This window comes from Papaver somniferum, chromosome 2 (genome assembly GCF_003573695.1).
Source record: "Papaver somniferum cultivar HN1 chromosome 2, ASM357369v1, whole genome shotgun sequence".
Taxonomy (NCBI): domain Eukaryota; kingdom Viridiplantae; phylum Streptophyta; class Magnoliopsida; order Ranunculales; family Papaveraceae; genus Papaver; species Papaver somniferum.
In genome coordinates this window covers 180,266,222-180,276,199 of record NC_039359.1, presented here as the reverse complement: position 1 = coordinate 180,276,199, position 9,978 = coordinate 180,266,222, and the positions used below count along the sequence as shown (strand labels likewise).

Below are 9,978 nucleotides of genomic sequence, written 5' to 3'. Positions count from 1 at the left end.
TCGCTCGGAGGGAAAAGCAAGTTTGGTGGAATTTTTGGTGGGAAACTTTGCCCAAAACTAGCTTTTTCCCGCTCATCAATCTTTGCGTGGAGGGAAAACAAGGTTGCAATCCGTGTGACATATTGTGTTTGCATCTATTAGTGGATTTCTATTTGCCACATGGAAATCATACGGATCATCAAAATGGTAGTTTCCCATTGGCCAAAATATTCTTGTCTATATTAATATCATTGGATTAGGTTGTTTTAGTGTTGTCTACAATGTTGTATGTCTATAACTATTCTTGTCTATATTAATATCATATGGATTTTCAGTCTTTGGTTTCCCATTGACCAAAATAAAAATCATACGGATCGATCAATATTGGATAACATTAACATATAACGGGTGGATGACTGAAATTTGTGGAAATTTTAATGATTACCGGAAAAACCAATGGAATCCGAGAGAAACTGTGTGTGGCCGACCGACATAGGGCATGATTGATTGATAAAAAACCGAAATCAAGTGAACTATAGCGATATCCGGTTTGGATTAATAAGTAAGCATATAAAGGGGAATCAAGAAAAATCGAATAAGGTCGAGCAGTAGAGGATAAAATTGAGTTGACGGATGAGATGGACTAAATAAATGAGCATTCGGTGAAAATGATGGATAACTGGGAAAAAAAACTGATGAAATTCTTTTGAAACAGAGTGAGGTGACCTGACTGATAGACTGTCGGATAACTAAATTGAGTGAAGTGAATAGAAATTCGGTCTGAATTAATACGCAACCATATAACTCATAAACCCATGGAAGTCCAAAAAAATAAAGGGAGGTCGAGCGATATTAGATAAAATTCACTTGTAACGGTTGAATTTGACTAAATTGTATGGAAAATCGGTTAAAATGATGGATATCATGTAAAAATGATTGCATACGAGAGAAATTGAGCGAGGCCGACCGGCATAAGGTAATGTTAATGGATAAGAAATGAAATCAAGTAGACTACATGGATATCCTGTTTGATTCAATAATTAACCATATAAACCCATGAAAATCTTGGGAAAATCGAGTAAGGTCGAGCCATATCAAGCTGATAGATAATGGGTGAAATTGACTAAAGTCGGTGGACATTAGGTTAAATGTGATGGATAATTAGAAGAAAAAAAACCGTTGAATAGACTGAGTGAGGCGACCTAAATTGGTAAGGTTAAAAAGATCGATAACATCAAAAATTGATAGTCTGAGAGAAATTAGGCGTGGCCTACCGACATAATGTAAGATTAGAACAAGTCTTACGGTGGAATCCATCCATCTTCCATCTTCCACGCTACCTCAGCACTTGGAACTTTGGATGGAATCGCAAGTGTAATGGTGGAATAGTAGAAACGCTATTCTTAATGGAGCTAAAAAATCTCAATTAAGAATGGAGCTAAAAAAAACGCAATTAAGAATAGAGCTTTTTTTTCAGCCGTTAGATTTCAACAACTCATTTTAAATCTACGGATAAAAAAAAACGCAATTAAGAATGGAGTTTTTTTTCAGCCGTTAGATTTCAACAACTCATTTTAAATCTACGGATAAAAAAAACGCAATTCTTAATTGCGTTTAACGCTATTCTTATTGGAGTTCAGATGAATTCCACGAAACTGTGGAACCTTGCTTGGATTTTCTGGGAAAGACCCCAACTTGGAAGCCATTAGACTTGACATTCCATGATTTTTCCACACTTGGAATAGTTTGGATTCCACCATAAAACTTGCTCTTAACGATAACAAATGAAATTAAGTAAACGGGAAGAGAAACCGGTTTGGTTAAGTCAATGGACATTTGGTTAAAATTATGGATAATTGGAAAAAACTGGCGGATCAGATTGAAATCGAGTGAGGTGACTAGAATTGGTAAAATTGACTGACGACAAAGAACATGAAGTCAATTGGATGAAAATTTTGAATAAATTAATAATAGGTAACCATGGGATTCATGAGAAATTAACTGAGGTCGAGCGATATTGGTTAAGATAAATACATAAAGGGTGTATGTGTTAATTTGATGGATGACCTAGAAACAAGATCAGCTATGTGTCAATTTGATCCCAATTTAATTTCATTTTATTTGATACACAAATGTGAGTGTGCTATATCTTCTCATTACGGACATTATGCATATTTGGGTACTGTGGAAACCTTTAACTGCTCTCTAGCTATGAAAATCAATTTAATGATTTGTATAAGTCTGACTCCAAGATTGAATCTGATTCATGAATTCATTTGATCTCATTTGAATTCGTGCTTCTTACACGTACATTTACATTGTGTTCGTTCTTTGTTGACTCGCGACCTGAATCAAACCTAATGTCTGATTCAGACCTTTTTAAATCATGGAATGAAATGTCCCTAACTCACGAGACCAAGTTTTTTGGGCCGACCGAGCGAAGCGAGAGAGGACTTTATATGACCACTTTTTTTTGTAAAATCTAAGTGATCAATTGACACAAAAAGATTGAAAATGGTCCGGGCCGAAAACCAAAAATGACCCTCTAAATCAATTTTTTCTTTTTTTCCTTTAGACATTTTCGTAAATAAACCCAAGAGGAAGGGCAACATGTATAAACATTTTCGTAAATAAACCAAAGAGGAAGGGCAACAAGATATTAGACAATTTCGTAAGTAAACCAAAAAGGAAAGGCAAATAGATATAAGTGTCAAATTGTATTATAATTCCTTGTGTATCCTATTTTTTAGGGGTATAATTGACCACCAAACTTTTATATAACATATCTAAAAATCCGTGGCTTGGAATTTTACAAATTTTATCGCGTTCGAAAGGTTATAAAGTTCAGGAAAAGTAATACTTTCGCCCGGTTTCAGAAAAAGTGATATTTTCGCTCTATTTCAGAAAAAGTGATACTTTCGCTCCGTTTCTGGAACGGGGCAAAAGTATCACTTTTTCTGAAACAGTGCGAAAGTATCACTTTTTCTGAAACGAGGGGAAAGTTTCATTTTTTCTGAAACGGAGCGAAAGTATCAATTTCTTTAAAACAAGGCGAAAGTATCACTTTTCTGAAATGGAGCGAAAGTATCACCTTTTATGAAACATGGCGATAGTATCAATTTTTCTAAAACGGGGTGAAAGTATCATTTTTTCTGAAACGAAGCGAAAGTATCAATTTTTTTCAAAATAAGGTGTTAGTATCACTTTTTTTTGAAACGGGGCGAAAGTAATCGCTGACAAATCTCATCTTCAGATTCGGTCTTCCCTCCCACCGTGGCAACAGTTATACTAGTAAATCACATATTTTTGATTGAGATGAGTCAAATAATTTCAGTTGACGGGCCGGATTGCCTTAATCCGTAGGAGAAGTCCACGAGTAATATCCACCTCTCAGTGCATATTAGACTACACGTTTGACCAAGACCGCTATCGATATCTTTTATAAAAACATTTTCTTTTTCCTCTCACTTCTAACTTTTCTTCTCTCTCGTCTTTTTTTTTTTTGGGTAATAAAGATCTAGTAAATAAATAGATCATGGAAAGATACAAATTGTTTGGGTTTGGTTGCATTCGCTAAAATGCAACCTATCCCAGGTTGCTGTTGCTTTGGGCATCTGCCCCAAATCAATAGCTGTCTGATTGGCTTTCTTAGTTACAATACTTAATAAAAGAAAGATTTATCGCATATAAAGAAATTCGCTTTGATGACTGTTTGTTTACTAGCATCCCATCTCGCGAAAGCTTGCCAAGAAATGTTGTTTGGAGCTCCACTTATCATCCTATAGAGGTTGTTGCAGCTGGTTTCTATTTGGATGTTTGTAGCTTTGAGATGTACCCCCCAACTCCAAGCTTCCACTGCTGCTAACACCTCACCTTCCTCGCTAGTTTGTGTTTGCGCTGTTTTCCGCATCACCTTCCTGCACATACCCAAATGATCACGTAAAACAATAGTATAAATAGAAGTGTTAGTATTGATATCCCAATAAGAGGCAATGTTCATTTTAACCGCCCCAGGCATAGGGGGGTCCAGTCCTTTACTTAACCACATTGATGTGGCTAGAGTGATTTGGTTGGTGCTCCACTTTCCTTGCTTGACTATTTTCTTCCCAGAAGCGAATTGCGTTACGATGAACTTGTCTTAGATCTTGTTGAATTCTTTCAAAAGTCTTATCGCACCTTGCCTTCCATGTATGCCACACCATTGAAGCGCAAAAAGAACTCCAAAACCCCTTGTCTGTACACCAACCTGTAGGAGCATTGTGCCAACTATCTATCCATTTATTCACTCAATGTAAGGAGTATCCAGGCGGGAATGGGTTTGAATTAGAAGCAAACCACACACTTCTTGCAAACGGACCGTTAACAAGAATATGCTCAAGTGTTTCCCCCTATTGCGAACATAAAGCACAAATATTTTGGATATCTAGATACCTTGCAAGCCTATCTGTCGTAACTACCATGTTTTGCCTACATTTGTAAACAAATAAAACGGTTCTAGGTGAAGAATCTATCCTCCATATTTGATCCCATATCGAGTTCTGAATTTCTTGTTGGTTTCTAATCGCATTGTACAAGGACTTCGTTGAGAAACTGCCATCTCTTCTTTGTGTCCATCTAATTATGTCCTTCTTAGACCTATTCACAATAACCATTAGGATTGCATTTACTGTATGAAGGTCAAAAATGCTTTGGAGTAAGTTAATGTTCCAAGAACAAGAATTAGGGAGGAGAAGATGGGAGACCAAGTAAACATTAAGAGGTAAGACAGTTGGAGCCAATTCCTTGTCCATGTGAATCCAGTTATCTTCGATGATGTGGACGGAGCTGCCATCCCCTGTTTCCCCAAAACAGTAAGGTTTAATTTGAGTTAAACCCTTTTGGATACAATTCCACATCCAAGACCCTGTTTTGGTATTTTTTGCATCAAGGGCATGTCTAAATTTCCTGAAGTATTTTGCTTTAAGCGCAACTGCCCAAGGAGCATTTTGATTTACCAACAAATTCCAGGCTAATCTACCTAGTTGTGCCAAGTTATTAGCTTCAATTTCTCTAAAACCTAGACCACCTTCATTAATAGACTTGCAAAGAGCTATCCAGGCTATAGGAAAAAAGACTTTTTTACCTTCCTTCTTTCCCCACCAAAAGTCTCTTTGCAGGGAAATGAGTTGGTCGGTAATATTCTTAGGAATCTTATAACATCCCATTTGATAAATGGGGAGAGTTTCAAGAATGCATTTGACTACTACGGTCCTTGCCGCTTGAGAGAGTGTTCTTCCTCTCCAATTTTGCAATATACTTCTAAACCTAGCAACCATCGAGTCAAAGCATTGGATTTTTGAGCCAGAAATGAAAAGAGGAGTACCCAAATAAGAATCAGAAATGTTAATCTTTTGAATTTTCAGGGTTTTCATTATCATTTTACCAAACTTATTAGGAAACTTACGGCTGAAAAAAATTCCAGATTTCTGGAAATTTATCATCTGCCCAGAGGCAGTACTAAAGGTATTGATTACTTCTAGAATGTTCTTTGCATCTAATAGAGTAGCCTTAGAAAACAGAATGCAGTCATCTGCGCATAAAAAGTGGGAGATATGGATGCTATTCCTAGCTACACCAATTCCTGTAATCTTACCTTCAGATTCTTTTTTCCTTAAAATCCTAGTGAGCCCTTCCATAAAAATCAGGAAAAGGCAAGGGGACAGAGGATCCCCTTACCTAATTCCTTTCAAAGGATGGAAAAATTTTCCGGGAGACCCATTACACAAGATTGCAATGGCAGGGGTGCTGATGCACTGCTGAATTAGAGTGCACCAAGTCTCCGAGAAGCCTAACTTTTTCATTACTTCTAAGAGATAGGTCCAACTGACCCTATCGAAAGCTTTACTCATAACGAGTTTAATTCCCATCATTCCTACTTTGGATTTACTTTTCTGCATCGAGTGAACTACCTCTTAAGCCATAATGATGTTATCGATTATCTTCCTATTGGCCATGAAGGACGACTGGAAAGGGGAAATAATCCTGGATGATATTGGTCTTAGTCTATTAGCTAGTAGTTTAGAGATAATTTTATAAGTTGTGTTGCAAAGACTAATTGGTCTAAAGTCTGAGGGATTAGAAGGATTTTCTTTCTTAGGAATCAAAGCAATGAAAGTAGTGTTTATTTCCTTAAGAATGTGTTTGGTTCGAAAGAAATGTTGGACCATGTTCACAATGTCATTACCAATGATTGGCCATTGGTGAGACAAGAATTTAACATTAAAACCATCTGGTCCCGGGGACTTATCTATAGCCAGAGATTTTACCACCTTTTCGATTTCAGAAGAAGAGGGAATAGCAATTAGAGAGGCGTTTTCTGCAGCTGAAACCTCTGTAGAAAACAATTATGTAACCGGGTTCAGAAGCAAGGCAGAAGGTTCATTGAAGAAATCTTTGAAGTGACGAGTAAGAGTGTCTGAGATTCCAGCGTGTGAGTTGTGAGTCACTCCATTTTTATCCACTAAAGAAGAAATTCTAATTCTTCTTCTCCTATTCAAGGTGCACGAGTGAAAGAACCTAGTGTTTCTATCTCCAAATCGCAGATTATTTTCCTTACACTTCTCTTTCCAGATTTTTTCGTCTTGGTCATATAACCGTTCTAGCTCATTTATGTGTGTCGCTAAAAGTCCATCTTTGCTACCATCCTGATTTGAAGCATGGACTAAGTTAATTGTCTCTAGAGAGAGTCCAATTTTATGTTGAACCAAACCAAAACCTCCTTATTCCATTTGGACAGATTTTTCTTAACTAGTTGCAACTTGGAAATGACTCTAAAAGGGGGGGGGGGGGGGGGGGATCCTATGACTGGTGTTTCCCAACATTCCCTTGATTATTTGGAGCAAGCTCAGAAGGGTGAACGCATGGAAAATGGTATAGAAATAGCAAATGAGTACACCTTCCTCTATGGGAACCCAAAGAAGGGTGAACGCATAAAGGATTGGTTATGCTTAGAGGAAATGTCAGTAGTAATAGATAGTCCGTGGGTAATAATCGGAGACTTAAACATCACCTTAGCAAGCTCAGAAAAACAAAGTGGGAAACTTTTTGATGAAGCTCAAATACAGAATATAAAAGAAATCATAGAATATTTAGGTCTCATCGACTTAGGTTTTATTGGACCAACCCATACATGGTCTAACTAACAGAAAATTCCCAAACTATTTAAGGCAAGGCTTGACAGAGCCTTAGCCAATGCTGAGTGGTTAGCTAATTACCAGCAGGGGACGGTTACTCATTTCCCAGCTGTTGGGTCGGACCACTCTCCCATTCTCCTCAATTATAAACCTCTAGCTCAATCTCAAGCAATTCCTTATAAATTTTTTAGTCTCTGGCTAGATTATCCTGAAGTGCTCCAAATAATCAAGGGAATGTTGGGAAACACCAGTCATAGGAATGACTCTAAAAGGGGGGGGGGGGGGGGGATCCTATGACTGGTGTTTCCCAACATTCCCTTGATTATTTGGAGCACTTCAGGATAATCTAGCCAGAGACTAAAAAATTTATAAGGAATTGCTTGAGATTGAGCTAGAGGTTTATAATTGAGGAGAATGGGAGAGTGGTCCGACCCAACAGCTGGGAAATGAGTAACCGTCCCCTGCTGGTAATTAGCTAACCACTCAGCATTGGCTAAGGCTCTGTCAAGCCTTGCCTTAAATAGTTTGGGAATTTTCTGTTAGTTAGACCATGTATGGGTTGGTCCAATAAAACCTAAGTCGATGAGACCTAAATATTCTATGATTTCTTTTATATTCTGTATTTGAGCTTCATCAAAAAGTTTCCCACTTTGTTTTTCTGAGCTTGCTAAGGTGATGTTTAAGTCTCCGATTATTACCCACGGACTATCTATTACTACTGACATTTCCTCTAAGCATAACCAATCCTTTATGCGTTCACCCTTCTTTGGGTTCCCATAGAGGAAGGTGTACTCATTTGCTATTTCTATACCATTTTCCATGGTTGTAACAACGGTATGAATCATTTGTTTAGTTTTTCTTTTTATTTCTACCTGCATATGATCTCCCCAAGCTAAACCTAGACCTCCTGATAGTCCTAAGGGAGATACCGGAGAGAAGTTTTTGTAGCCACAACCTAACAACACTTTTTCTACCTTGTCATCCTTACATCTGGTTTTTGAAAGAAATAGAATGTCTGGTTTAAGAGATATACAAAGTTTGCCTAAATGGGAAGAAGTGGTGTTTGAACCAATTCCTTGGCAGTTCCAAGACAAGATATTCATGGTGATACTCTTTAGAGTTTCAGCACACTTAATATGGCAGAGCATATTAAATTCGGCACCACAGATTAATTTCAGAACTAACTTGAAGACGGATGGGAATCGCAGAACTAGAACTTCCAGTCAATAACGACCTACCAGGATACTAAGTTAAGAGTTAAGACCACGAGACTCTAATGGTCAAGAGACTGGTACAACCAACAGTCGGAAGATGGTTAAAAGCTGGAGAAGGAATTAGAGATACTCGGCGAGAGGAAACTATCACTAATCAGGGCCAAGCAAAAAGGTGAAATGATGATTATAAACTACTAAGAATGTAAACAAATGTAAGCAAAAGAGAGATTATAAATTACCCTAGCGAGACTATAAGATATAAGGTTACAAGCTATTGAAATGACGAATAAATTAATGAGAATAAAGCAATACTAAGAGTAAAGCAATTTCAATGAGAATAAAACGTAATTTCGTATAATAATTGGGTGATGAAGTAAACAAAGGAGATAATGATAATCAAGAACGAAATAACGGAAATTCCGTGACTAAACAAAGCAATGAAAATAAGCAGTGAAAATGAATTTGAAAAATGGTAAAGCAAGAGGTAATAGATAAGCAAATAAATCAAAAGTGAAAGACAGGTAGCTTGAACTTAGTAAGTTTGTTGAATATTGAACCTAGGAGCCTGAAAATTTAATTAATCAAGAACTAGATTATGCCAAGTAAAGCTCAGGACCCATGTTTCAAATTTCTTCCTAAAAAACAATGAAATTCCTAATTTTGAACCCTAGATGTGAACTTATCTATTTTGTTCTAATCTCAGGTGCAAATTGTTTTCGATTATGTGAATGATATAAGATAAGGCACCAATCATTACTGTCCAATTCTATTGGCTAACGGAAGAACACAAATATCAATTTAAGATGTTGCAAGATTAATAGCGAGAAAAAATGTTGACAGAAATGATTGACTAAATTAACAAAGGGTTACCATGGAATCCATCTCCTGCTCGGGTGCTAGTTGGTTCTTTGTTGGCGCAGATCTCGGTACCATCACCAAGCTTTCAGATTTTTGCTCTTCATCACCTTTAAAATTAGACTCATACTGATTGACATACACAGGGGAATTAGAATTTTCACTAGAGTTGTCTGTCTCTAGGTCTTCAACCAAAATTCGGAAAGATGTTTTGATTTCTACCCGTTATCTCATCTTCTGTCGATTTCTTCCTTAGGGATTCAATTTATAATTACGGCTTTGATTTATAATTAGGGTTTTGATTTCTAATTAGAATGCCAATGCCGATTTCTACTAAGGGTTTTGATTTCTTCCTTGGGGTTAGGTTTTCAGAGTACATGACTTCATCACTGCAATTTGATGGTTGGTATTGTGCGTTTGTGCATATTTTCAATTTGTTTGTTTTATTGGTTTTGTTTTACTAATTTTGTGTATTTTTTTTTTAATTCAGTCACCAAAGAAAGAGAAAGCTCTATGACCATCTTTAAAGCCAGCTCAATCTGGTGGTGAGTTTCAGATAGGACCACAAAGGCTTCCTTTCACTGTTCCCCTCAAATATCAGTTGCACTCGAGCTTTGTTCTGCTTTTACCTGTGTGTCAATCAGTTATTATTTCTAAAATTTATGCTTCATGTAGGTTGGGTGCTATGCATTTCTCGTTTCCTTAGACATGCTTTTTGTAGACTTAATCAAAAATTCAACTGATTCTAGTTGGTTAAA

At 37.0% G+C, this 9,978-nt stretch overlaps 1 long non-coding RNA gene across 1 annotated transcript; it reads right to left on the bottom strand.

Annotated features, from left to right (window-relative positions):
• Positions 1-3,471: 3,471 nt before the first annotated feature.
• On the bottom strand, positions 3,472-9,718 carry LOC113349915. The gene is made up of 2 exons (XR_003360471.1): positions 9,236-9,718; positions 3,472-3,896 (listed from the first exon to the last, which is right to left on the bottom strand). It is a non-coding gene; the product is annotated as an uncharacterized LOC113349915 (long non-coding RNA).
• Positions 9,719-9,978: the final 260 nt, after the last annotated feature.